This window comes from Triticum aestivum, chromosome 7D (assembly GCF_018294505.1).
Source record: "Triticum aestivum cultivar Chinese Spring chromosome 7D, IWGSC CS RefSeq v2.1, whole genome shotgun sequence".
In the NCBI taxonomy this organism is placed as follows: Eukaryota; Viridiplantae; Streptophyta; class Magnoliopsida; order Poales; family Poaceae; genus Triticum; species Triticum aestivum.
In genome coordinates this window covers 281,101,042-281,113,890 of record NC_057814.1, presented here as the reverse complement: position 1 = coordinate 281,113,890, position 12,849 = coordinate 281,101,042, and positions in this window count along the sequence as shown.

The following is a 12,849-nucleotide window of genomic DNA, read 5'->3' as shown; positions in this document are numbered from 1 at the left end:
GACATGCATACAAACAAATGGCTCGTTTAAAGTTTTACTTTGCCTCCACTACGTGTCGCTTCCCATCTTAGTTTTGACATCCCATTCGGTTCATGCCCCCACACATCTTGAAGAGATCGATTGATGTTGAGAGATCAATTGCGTGTCATGCAAGGAGATAAAGGTTTAGTCTGTTTCTATGATAGAAATGACCCGCGGGGGGGGGGGGTCTGTGGGGATCAGAGGGGATCAGAGGGAGTATATTATATGTTCATAAGCGAAAGGAACGTATTGTACCCACCTAGTCCTCTTTCAATCGATCTCCGGACCCCGAGATGAAATCGAGAGAGAACAAGTGGGTGCATGTGTGATACCTAAGGCGGATTCAAAATTTTGAACCGGTGATCATAGCATCCGGAAATCATATATAAAGGGTATTCACTGTTCGTTTTGCTTTTGAACATACAATATACTCCCTCCGATCCTTTCTAGTTTACATATAAGTTTTATGTGTAGTCAAAGTATCTCTACTTTGATGAAACTTACAGAAAAAAGTATCAACATTCAAATACGCCCAATCAATATTGTTAGATTCGTACGTACTCCTAGATTTGTATTCAAATAGAGATGGTTTCGAATTTGTTTTCAACCATTTGAATGTATTTTTTCTCGTGCATGCTCTTCCAACTAGGATTTCTCCACGTATAGCCAGTCCAATAGTAACTTTTTTTAAGCTCCATGTCCAATTGTACTAGTGGAGTACTCACAACATCTGTAGTAGAGTATGCATTGCTCATAGTACTCCCTCCTTCCATTATACAGGGCCTAAGAGCAAGTCTGGTGACCCACAAGTATAGGGGATCAATTGTAGCTCCTTTCGATAAGTTAGAGTGTCGAACCCAACAAGGAGCAGAAGGAAATGACAAGTAGTTTTCAGTAAGGTAATGTCTGCAGGTGCTGAAATTGTAAGTAGCAGAGTAGTTTGGTAGCTAGATAATTTGTAACGAGCAAGTAACGATAAAAGTAACAAGTATGCCACAAGGTAGCCCAATCCTTTTGAGGCAAAGGACATGCCAAAACGGTCTCTTATGATAAGCAAAGCGGTCTTGAGGGTACGCGGGAATTTCATCTAGTCACTTTCATCATGTTGGTTTGATTTGTGTTCCCTACATTGATAATTTGATATGTGGGTGGACCGGTGCTTAGGTGCTGTTCTTACTTGAACAAACCTCCTACTTATGATTAACCCTCCGACAAGCATCTGCAACTACGAGAAAAGTATTAAGAATAAATTCTAACCATAGCATTAAACTCTAGGATCCAATCGGTCCCTTACGGAATAGCGCATAAACTGGGGTTGAAGCTTCTATCACTCTCGCAACCCATCATCTTATTGCTACTCCACAATGCATTACCTTAGGCCCAAAAATGGTGAAGTGTCATGTAGTCGACGTTCACATGACACCACTAAGGGAATAACAACATACATACTATCAAAATATCGAACACATATCAAATTCACATGAGTACTTGCAACATGATTTCTCCCGTGACCTCAAGAACAAAGGTAACTACTCACAGATGTTAAACATGCTCATGATCAGAGGGGTATTAAATAGCATAATGGATCTGAACATATAATCTTCCACCAAATAAACCATATAGTAATCAACTACAAGATGTAATCAACACTACTAGTCACCCACAAACACCAATCTATAGTTCTAGTAACAAGATTGAATACACGAGATGAACTAGGGTTTGAGATGAGATGGTGCTGTTGAAGATGTTGATGGAGATTGCCCTCCACAAGATGGGAGAGTAGTTGGTGATGATGATGACGATGATTTCCCCCTCCGGGGGGGAAGTCCCCCCGGCGGAATCGCTCCACCAGAGGGCAAAAGTGCTCCTGCCCAAGTTCCGCCTCGAGACGGTGGCGCTCTATCCCGAAAGCCTTCTCCTTATTTTTTTTCTAGGTTAAAATGACTTATATACCAGAAGATGGGCACCAGAGGTGGGCCGACGAGGCCACAACCCACCAGGGCACGCAAGGGGGCTCTGGCGCGCCCAGGTGGGTTGTGCCCACCTGGTGGGCCCCCTCTGGTAGTTATTTGCTCCAGTATTTCTTAAATATTCCATAAAACGTCCCCGTCAAGTTTCAACTCATTTGGAGTTGTGCAGAAAAGGTAGCCTGATGTAGCTTTTTCAGGTCCAGATTTCCAGCTGCCGGAATGTAGCGACCCGACCCGAATGGATCGAAGTCTCTGTGCTTAAGTGTCATCCCTGGATCGGTATGCTGACACACAAGGTACTCGATGATTTATAACGGAGGTAAATCACATGTATAAAGTAAGTTAAATACTATTACCTCAATCCATATAGCAGAAGTAACAACAAGGTTGTGGAGTCCCAACAACACAAACAGCAAAGTTGAGTGTAGACATCGTAATACTAACGTATCACTTACTCGTCGTAAGAATCCTGCAACATGAGACATTGCAGCCATGTAGGTCAGTACATTGAATGTACTGGCAATTTCACACCATAGAAGAATAATGAGAATAGTCTATCTCTATATGCATATTTGGCTGGTGGAGGCCCTAAGTTTAATTTTTTGCATAAAGCTAATTTTTTCCTACAACAAAGGAATACATTTTTATTTACTACTAAGTTAAATTACCCATATTGAGAAGGTAACCCCAACTCAATGCCAAATCATTAATAACCCAACAATTTCATTAAATAGAGTGATGAGATCAACCAATAAATCAAATACCAGATAATCAAAGATGTCCATAACCGGGGACACGGCTAATCATGATTAGTTTGTACACTCTGCAGAGGTTTGCGCACTTTTCCCCACAACACTCGATCTCCTCCATTGAATTTCTCGCACTGCATGATGTTTGAGAAACGGATGATCGAGACACAGTCTTTCCGAGGAGGTCCCCTTAACCGATAGATAGGCCGGTACACCTACAATTCCCGTACGTCAGCTAGCCTATCATGGAAAGGTTTCCCACAACTTACTTAACTATGCCAGAGCCCATAATGGCTTGTGGCTGCAGAAGGAAGTTTCTAGCATGAATAATCTTATGATCCCTTTGAGCCTGGGTGGCATTCCATCGGATGATCACACGGGTCCCCCGGGATCTCCTAGGACAACACTGGATTCCCCAGGTGCCCGGGCAAGCCACTGATATCCCCAGGGTGCCCCAACCATTCCACCCAGATGTGTGTTACAGTAGCCACCTTAAGTTTCCCTTAGTTATTATCTCTCACAACTTGCATGATTCTCACATACCAATCCACATCTATGAGCATGGCTAAGCAATAAGAGCATAACCTATAATCCCGGGGTGATCAATAGTAATAGGTTCCTACCTCATCAACTTAATAGCAAAGCCCAATATTCCCATCCTACTCATGCAATCTTTGAGGGTGAAACTAATGCAAGTAAAACTGCGTATAAAAGAGTATGATCAAAGTGTGAACTTGCTCTGTACTGTTGATGAAGATTCTTTACACTCATACTTCCTAATATTTCTACTCATCACACTCCGATCAATCTATCATAAGCAAGCAGGTATAACCATACATAAGCAATCACTCAAAAGATCCAAAAGAACGAAGAAAACGCTTCGGAAAACTTCAAAACCATCAAATAAAGCTTCTAGACAGAAGATTTTTTTAACAGAAGCAAAATTATGTGATTTTTATCTTAACAGAAGGTACATGTCAAGAGCTTTGATTTGCAAAAATAATCAATTAATCGGAGTTATAAAACTCAAGTAAGAGCCAAAACAAGTTTGAATTTGAATATGATCTAATTCAAATTTTGAAATTTCAAAAGGTTGATTTGATATGTTCTCTGGATAGAGGGGATCATGATGAAGAAGTTGGCGTTGGTTTCGTTGGATTTGGATAAGCGAGTAAAAAGCTGTGATAGATTGAAAAGCAGGGGCTAAACTGTAAAGAAAGTATTCACATCTAGGTCCCTGGCTACGTAACAAAAAAACTAACGGACGAACGTCCACTACAGAAGCGTAAGTGACGAATACGCTCGTTATAAAACCTAAACAGAGAACATTCGCTACAGAAGTTAACATAGCGAACGTTCGCGCCAGAAATCTAACGGACGAACCGTTCGGTACCGAGACCTAACCGGACGAACGTCCGTAAAATAAAGAAAACGAAAGCTACCGTTGGATCAATATCCAATGGTCGAGGGAAGGTGGGGCGTTACCGCGGCGGACGGGTCGTCGGTGGCGAGAATGACAGCTGCGGCGGCGTCTGCTTCGAGCGGGGACGGCGGCTTCAGCAGCGGCGGACGGCTGCTCCGGCGGTGGAGGATGCGGCGCGGGGCGGCGATGTGGCGCGTCAGTGGTGGTGGCGCCGCTCGGTGCGGCCGACGGTGGCGCGACGCTGCGAGGGGAGGCGGGGCGGCTGCGGGCTGAGGAGGAAGGGAGAGAGAGGGCCGGGGTGGCGCATTAAATAGATGGGGAGGGGCGGCGTTTGCGTGCAGGAGGGGCGAGGGTGGCTCGGAGTACGGGTCAGCGACGGCGGCACAGCGGCGTAGTCGCTCGGGACTCCGTCCCGAGCTCGAGGATGAGGTGGTTGCGTGGCTGGGCTGGGCTTGGCCTTGCTCGGTTGGCTGAGCCGGCCCAGTTCGGCAGTTTTTTTATTAAAAACATTTTTCCAGGATAAATATATATCAAAAAAAGAAGCAGAAAACTTCACATAGGCATATTATATATCAAAATTTTCAGAAAAAGATTTTCTACAACATGAACATTTTCTTACGGCAAATAAATTCCACAAAAATTTAAATAAAGCAAACTGTACTACTGGTTCAAATGAAAATCAAATAAAAATATTTTAAAATACCAAAATGATTTCAAACTCATTTTTCTCCATTTTTCTAATGTAGGGAATCATTTTACCCTATTTTCCATATATTTTATTTTTGGAGAAAAATAATTTGAATAAAACCAAATAACTCCAAATTGAAAGTGGTTTCAAAATAACTTCAAAGGGACTTTCAATTTGATTTTTGAAACTTCCAACTCTCTTTCTTAGCATTTGAAGAAGTCATTTTGTTTTCTCTCATGAAACTCATTGAGTTGCATAAAGTTTCCGAATTTGAAATAGTTTCAAATGGAATTCAAATCTTTTCAAAACCCTTTTCATTTAATTAAATGGAAGAAATCATATCATCTTCACTCTAGGGTTTTGTGATGAAATGAATTTGAATTCATGGAGATCATAACTGCAAGGTGAAAGTATGGGAAAGTCCTTTTATTCCCTCTCATTTAACTTTCAAAAAGTTTCAAATTTCACTCAGTTTTCACACAAGCAACGACACCACCACCAAACAAACAAGGCAAAACTATTTATTTAATATAACATTCCAAAATTTAGAATTTTGGGATGTTACAAACCTACCACCCTCAAAATGAATCTCGCCCTCGAGATTCGGAGAGGCTAGCAAGAAATAGGTTAGTTTCGGGGGTCTCCTCAAAATCCATCGATGGTCACAGGGGGTCTGTGGTGCTACCACCCTTAGAAGCATGGTTATGGTTCCATCAAACCTCAGGTACTCCATCCTTATTGATGACAGGGTCGATCTTCTCAGATTTTCAGGATAATTTCTCTCTGGCTCTTCCGATAGTGGCATAACCTTTTCCTCAATTCTTCTATCCTTTCATCTTGGTACGGTCTTCCTGTGACCGGGTCTCCTTAGCTGACAGGTCTGGCGCCAATACTAAACAACTATCGATATCTCATGGTGGTCAACAATTGATGGTTTCTCCTGTAGGAAATGGGTCTAGGCTTCATTCTCACCGTATGACCTACGATTGGCAACAACTGCCCTGTACAAGGGAAAATTGTCATACCATTCTAAGGTTCAATTAGGCTTAATGTCGCCGTCTCTCTACTATGGGTTACTCACTCAGATTTACCATCCCATATAGCAAGGAGAATAATAAGAGTAAGTCGGTATGGTGATCAATCCATCCCGCACCCAAATCATTACCTTGTATATGGTTTAGTGAATCTTGCTTTCTAACACTCGGTCATCCTCACAAGCATTGCAGAATTTCTCTTGTCAACGAACTAAGTCCGGATAAATCCATTGATTCCGCAAGCCAAACAAACATCTATCGTTTCTTCACAACTCTCAGGTTTTGCATAAACTCCTATAAGATCTTGTGTTGATAAAGTCGTAACTTCTTCCAGGGTTTTTCCTTCAGCAAGAGTGTGCTGGCTTCTTGTCAGGTTCTGGAGCCAGTGGGTTATGGCCCATCTCATCATATTTATAGCTTTAACTCATCCTGGGGTTACAATTGCTCCATATTACCAACATTATACCTCCTTTATATCCAATAGTACTTCATCCCTTCATATTCTTGGGGTATCCCACATATCGAGATAAAACTCGTACTTATTTTTGTGTGAAGTCCACTCAGTGGAATATCATTATCTTTTCCAGGGGTCAGGTTTCCTCACAGGATACTACCACCCTTGAAATGCACAAATTCTTCCATAGACCATATTTCTCATATCCTCAAAAAATGGTCAAAATCTTTCTTCATAGAGTAACAACTCATAAAATTCAACGTATGAAATCATGACACATGAAATTTTTTCTTTTCAAGAATTTATTACAATCTCTTGCATTTCCAATACATGCCTCAACTCAACACCTCTATAATAAAGAGAAATGTTACCACTACTACTACTATATTTTTTGTTGCAAACTCAACTATTTAGCACAAGCCTCCTTCTCTTTGGGACAATCTCTGGCAAAGTGCCCTGCTTCATTACAACGGAAACATATTACTTCTAACAAGTCTCGAGGTTTCCTTGTTATTACATAGCCTCCTTGGGTACTCGGCTTCCTTTTTGGGCAACCGTTGAAGTAATGCCCTGAATCTTTGCACCTGAAACATGTGATATGACTCAGGTCCTTCTTTGTAGAAATTGGGTTGTTTCTGGAATCCAATCTATTTCTCTTCCTGGACTTTTCCATGCCAATCAGGGCGTCTATTTCCTGTGGGTCATACTCTACTTCCACTATCAGGAATGCTACTAGATCCCCTTCAGACAATTCTGGGAGATGTGCCCTTCTTCTCCACATGAATAGCATGACTTGGTGCAAGGTTTAACTGGGTCTTCTTCATGTGTGCTTTGAACATCTTCCTTCATCACAATTCTTCTAAAATTTCCATGAGGGCTTATTTCATTGCTTCTTTCTTCTGCTGGATGGTTCTTTGTACCATGGGGTAAATGTGACACTGAGTAGGGTAGTGGGTAGTCCCTTCACACAAGAAACAAGTAATCTGCCTAGATGGGCATTCTTCAGCAGTGTGACTTTCTTCACAATGAGGGCATTCATCCTTGTGGTCTTTATGGTTGTGTCCTATTTCTCCACAAAGCTTGCATGCACAAGGTTTCTTCATGTCATTTCCATAAAGCTTCAATTTCTGGGATACAAGATGAGACCTTTTCAGAGTCAACTTAAATTCTTTCCAAGTGGTTACTCCTTGCCACCCATTGATGGTTTGGTACATGCTCCACCAAGTAGCAGCACCTCTTTCAAAGCACTGAAAAGCATGCTGGGCCATATCCTTTCCGGCTATAGTGTTATTCTTCATGTGATCTTCCATGTTCTGAATACATCGGTCCGTCTCCAATTGAGTCATCGGTCCAGAAAATATGAGTTCATCTCTCTTCATCCTCTATTGGTTCCAAGGGTTTTGGGGTGAGATAAGAGAGATAGAGAGGGATACACACAATACAAACAATAGTTTTGAAGAGACATATTTTTAATTTGTGGCTATCAAAAAAACATCAAGCAAATGACAGCTCACAATCGTCGCATCTAACGTAAGTATATAATAGGGGTTTGGTATTCTAAAGGTCAATAAATCTTCAAAGTCGCCAAACTCTTCAAGTCTTGTTCATGTCTCCGATGATTTCTTCCAATCGTGCTTGTCCTTCTCAAGTTCTTTTGCCAGATCATCGTTGTTGACGCGAAGTCTCTCGTGACTTACTTTAATAATTCTGGAGTTGCGTTCCAAACTTCTGGGTTTCAACATCCTTGGCATGAACCATGGTCCTACTGTCCTTCAGTTCCTGAAGAATCTCCGGTATCTCAAGGTTTTGCTCCTCCAGCTTGGCTACTTTCAGCTTCTGGGTCCTGTGTTCTTCACGAAATACTTTCTTGACGAATAAGGCTTCCAGAAGGTCCATCTAAAAATTCGTGATGTAATACTGCAGATCCTGGCGATACACCAGCAGATGTTAGTACTTCATCTTTTGCTCATGGGTGCTCCATTATTCCTTTTGTCATCCAATCCTTCCGAAGAAATGCATACTTAACTCAGCACCGTGACAATAGCATAAGCGGGCGATAACATCATGGATAGTCGTGTTTATGCCCATGTCATTGCCATGAGCTATCATTCCATAGTTGATATCTCCTGCCTTAGGGTTTTCTTGACAAAAACATTGAGTTTTAACGCTCCATGTTCCGGTCTTTCTCCGATACACCTTGATCTCGGGTATTGGCAACTTCAATAGTCTGACAAATTCCATAAGGGTAGCCTTCCTAGGTAATACCAATCTAGAAATTCTTCAGAGCCTTCAAATTCTCCTAGTCTTCGGAGTCTTCAACCGTTGTAGTTTCCATTATTGTAATGCTTGGTAAAATCCTCTTCATTTCGTAGTGGTCTTAGTTGTCCGATATCTGCTCGGAGTGGTCTCATCAGCTGAATCTTCGCGTGGTCAAAAGGGGAAAGGGTATAGTCTAACTATTTGAGATGAAATCAAAATACTTGGTAAAGATTAGAAAAGATGAGGGTTAAGGGATCTCTTTTGAAAATAAATTTTTAGATAAATCATCTCCTAAGGGCTTGACAGTTTCTAGGGTCACGTCCTACAGTCAACATGTGCTTTGATACCATCTTGTAGCGACCCGACCCGAATGGATCGAAGTCTCTGTACTTAAGTGTCATCCGTGGATCGGTATGCTGACACACACAGTACTCGAGGATTTATAACAGAGGTAAATCACATGTATAAAGTAACGTAAATACTATTACCTCAATCCATATAGCGGAAGTAACAACAAGGTTGTGGAGTCCCAACAACACCAACGGCAAATTGAGTGTAGACATCATAACACTAACGTATCACTTACTCGTCGTAAGAATCCTGCAACATGAGACGTTGCAGCCATGTAGGTCAGTACATTGAATGTACTGGCAATTTCACAGCGTAGAATAATAATGAGAATGGTCTGTCTCTATATGCATATTTCGCTGGTGGGGGCTCTAAGTTTAATTTTTTGCATAAAGCTAATTTTTTCCTACAACAAAGGAATACATTTTTATTTACTACTAAGGTAGATTAGCCATATTGAGAAGGTAACCCCAACTCAATGCCAAATCATTAATAACCCAACAATTTCATTAAATAGAGTGATGAGATCAGTCAATAATTCAAATACCAGATACTCAAAGATGTCCATAACCGGGGACACGGCTAATCATGATTAGTTTGTACACTCTGCAGAGGTTTGCGCACTTTTCCCCACAAGACTCGATTTCCTCCATTGAATTTCTCGCACTGCATGATGTTTGAGAAACGGATGATCGAGACACAGTCTTTCCGAGGAGGTCCCCTTAACCGATAGATAGGCCGGTACACCTACAATACCCCTACGTCCGCTAGCCTATCATGGAAAGGTTTCCCACAACTTACTTAACTATGCCAGAGCCCATAATGGCTTGTGGCTGCAGAAGGAAGTTTCTAGCATGAATAATCTTATGATCTCTTTGAGCCGGGGTGGCATTCCATAGGATGATCACATGGGTCCCTCGGTATCTCCTAGGACAACACTGGATTCCCTAGGTGACCGGGCAAGCGACTGGTATCCCTAGGGTGCCCCAACCATTCCACCCAGATATGTATTACAGTAGCCACCTTAAGTTTCCCTTAGTTATTATCTCTCATAACTTGCATGATTCTCACATACCAATCCACGTCTACGAGCATGGCTAAGGAATAAGAGCAAAACGTATAATCCCGGGGTGATCAAAGGTAATAGGTTCCTACCTCATCAATGACATAGCAAAGCCCAATATTCCCAATCCTACTCATGCAATCTTTGAGGGTGAAACTAATGCAAGTAAAACTGGGTATAAAAGAGTATGATCAAAGTGCGAACTTCCCTTGTACTGTTGATGAAGATTCTTCACACTCATACTTCCGAATAGTTCTACTCATCACACTCTGATCAATCTATCGTAAGCAAGCAGGTATAACCATACATAAGCAATCACTCAAAAGATCCAAAAGAATGAAGAAAACACTTCAGAAAACTTCAAAACCATCAAATAAAGCTTCTAGACAGAAACATATTTTTTTAACAGCAGCAAAATTATGTGATTTTGATCTTAACAGAAGGTACATGTCAAGAGGTTCGATTTGCAAAAAGAATCAATTAATCGGAGTTATAAAACTCAAGTTACAGCCAAAACAAGTTTGAAATTGAACCTGATCTAATTCAAATTTTAAAATTTCAAAAAGTTGATTTTATATGTTCTCTGGATAGAGGGGATCATGACGAAGAAGTTGGCGTTGGTTTCATTGGATTTGGATAAGCGAGTAAAAAGTTGTGATAGATTGAAAAGCACTGGCTACATTGTAAAGAAAGTATTTACATCTGGATCCCTGGCTACATAACACAAAAGCTAACGGACGAACGTCCTCTACAGAAGCATAAGCGACGAATACGCGTGTTATAAAACCGAAACAGAGAATGTTCGCTATAGAAGTTAACCTAGCGAACGTTCGCTCCAGAAAACTAATGGACGAACCGTTCGCTACCGAGACCTAACCGGACGAACGTCCGTAAAATAAAGAAAACGAAAGCTACCGTTGGATCAAGATCCAACGGTCGAGGAAAGTTGGGGCGTTACCACGGCGTACGGGTCATCGGCGGCGAGAACGATGGCTGCGGCGGCATCAGCTTCAAGCGGGGACGGCGGCTTCGGCAGCGGCGGACGGCTGCTCCGGCGGCGGAGGATGCGGTGCGGGACGGCGATGTGGCGCGGCGGCGGCGAGGCAAGCAGGCGGCGACGCGGCTCTATGCGGGCGACGGCGGCGCGGCTGCGGGCTGAGGAGGAGGAGGAGAGGGAGGGTCGGGGAAACGCATTAAATAGGCGGGGAGGGGCGACGTTTGCATGCTGGAGTGGCGAGGGCGGCTCGGAGTTCGGGTCGGTGACGGCTGGCGATAGTGGCGCAGCGGCGTAGTGGCTCGGGACTCCGTCCCGAGCTCGGGGACGACGCGGTCGCGCGGCTGGGCTGGGCTCGGCCTGGCCCGATTGTCTGGGCCAGCCCAGTTCGGTAGATTTTTTTATTAAAACATTTTTCCAGAATAAATATATATAAAAAAAGCAGAAAACTTCACATAGGCATATTATATATAAAAATTTTCAGAAAAAGATTTTCTACAACATGAACATTTTCTTAGCGGCAAATAAATTCCACAAAAATTTAAATAAAGCACACTATACTAGTGGTTCAAATAAAAACCAAATAAAAATAATTTAAAATACCAAAATGATTTCAAACTAAATTTTCTCCATTTTTCTACTATAGGGAATCATTTTACCGTATTTTCCATATATTTTATTTTTGGAGAAAATAATTTGAATAAAACCAAATAACTCCAAATTGAAAGTGGTTTCAAAATAACTTCAAAGGGACATTCAATTTGATTCTACGAAACTTCCAACTCTCTTTCTTAGCATTTGAAGAAGTCATTTTATCTTCTCTCGTGAAACTCATTGAGTTGCGTAAAGTTTCCGAATTTGAAATAGTTCCAGATGGAATTCAAATATTTTAAAAACCCTTTTTCATTTAATTAAATGGAAGAAATCATATCATCTTCACTCTAGGGTTTTGTGATGAAATGAATTTGAATGCATGGAGATCATAACTGCAAGGTGAAAGTTTGGGAAAGTCCTTTTATTCCCTCTCATTTAACTTTCAAAAAGATTCAAATTTCACTCAGTTTTCACACAAGCAACCACACCTCAACCAAACAAACAAGGCAAAACTATTTATTAATATAACATTCCAAAATTTAGAATTTTGGGATGTTACACAGAATTCTCCCTCTTTGTGTGTACCTTGTAAATTATGAGAGGAAAGGCATTAGAATTATTCCAAAAAGCATTATTATGGATTAAAAACATTATAAATAGCAGTAAGAAAACATGATGCAAAATGGACGTATCAGCTCCCCCAAGCTTAGACCTCGCTTGTCCTCAAGCGAAAACCGAAATAAAAAAACATGCCCACATGCTTTGAGAGAGAGGTGTCGATAAAAACAAAATGCGGACATAGAAGCATCATGTTGATTATTATAACAACAACAAAATTAAACATAGGATTTTTCAGGAAGGGTCACGTGTCGAAGCCTTTAGGCAAGCCCACATAGTCAACCATCATATAGTCTTCTATGATTGCTAACACTCACCTCTTACCCATGAGCAAAACGTTTCAACCGGACACATAGAAAGATAGGAGCTTATAGTTTTGCCTCCCAACATACTCACCTCAAGGGTGATGTCAACAATAATAACTCATGCTATCTATATTCAACTGGACATATGTGCCTAGATCTTTCCTGACCACATGATTCTTGACAAAAGAGAAAATAAAAAGGAATAGAAGGAAAACTTTGACTCTTTGCGTAAAAGTAAATACTTAAAAGTAAAAGATAGGCCCTTCGCAGAGGGAAGCAGAGGTTGCCATGCACTTATTTGTTTGCATGCTCAATCCCTTAGCGCAAGA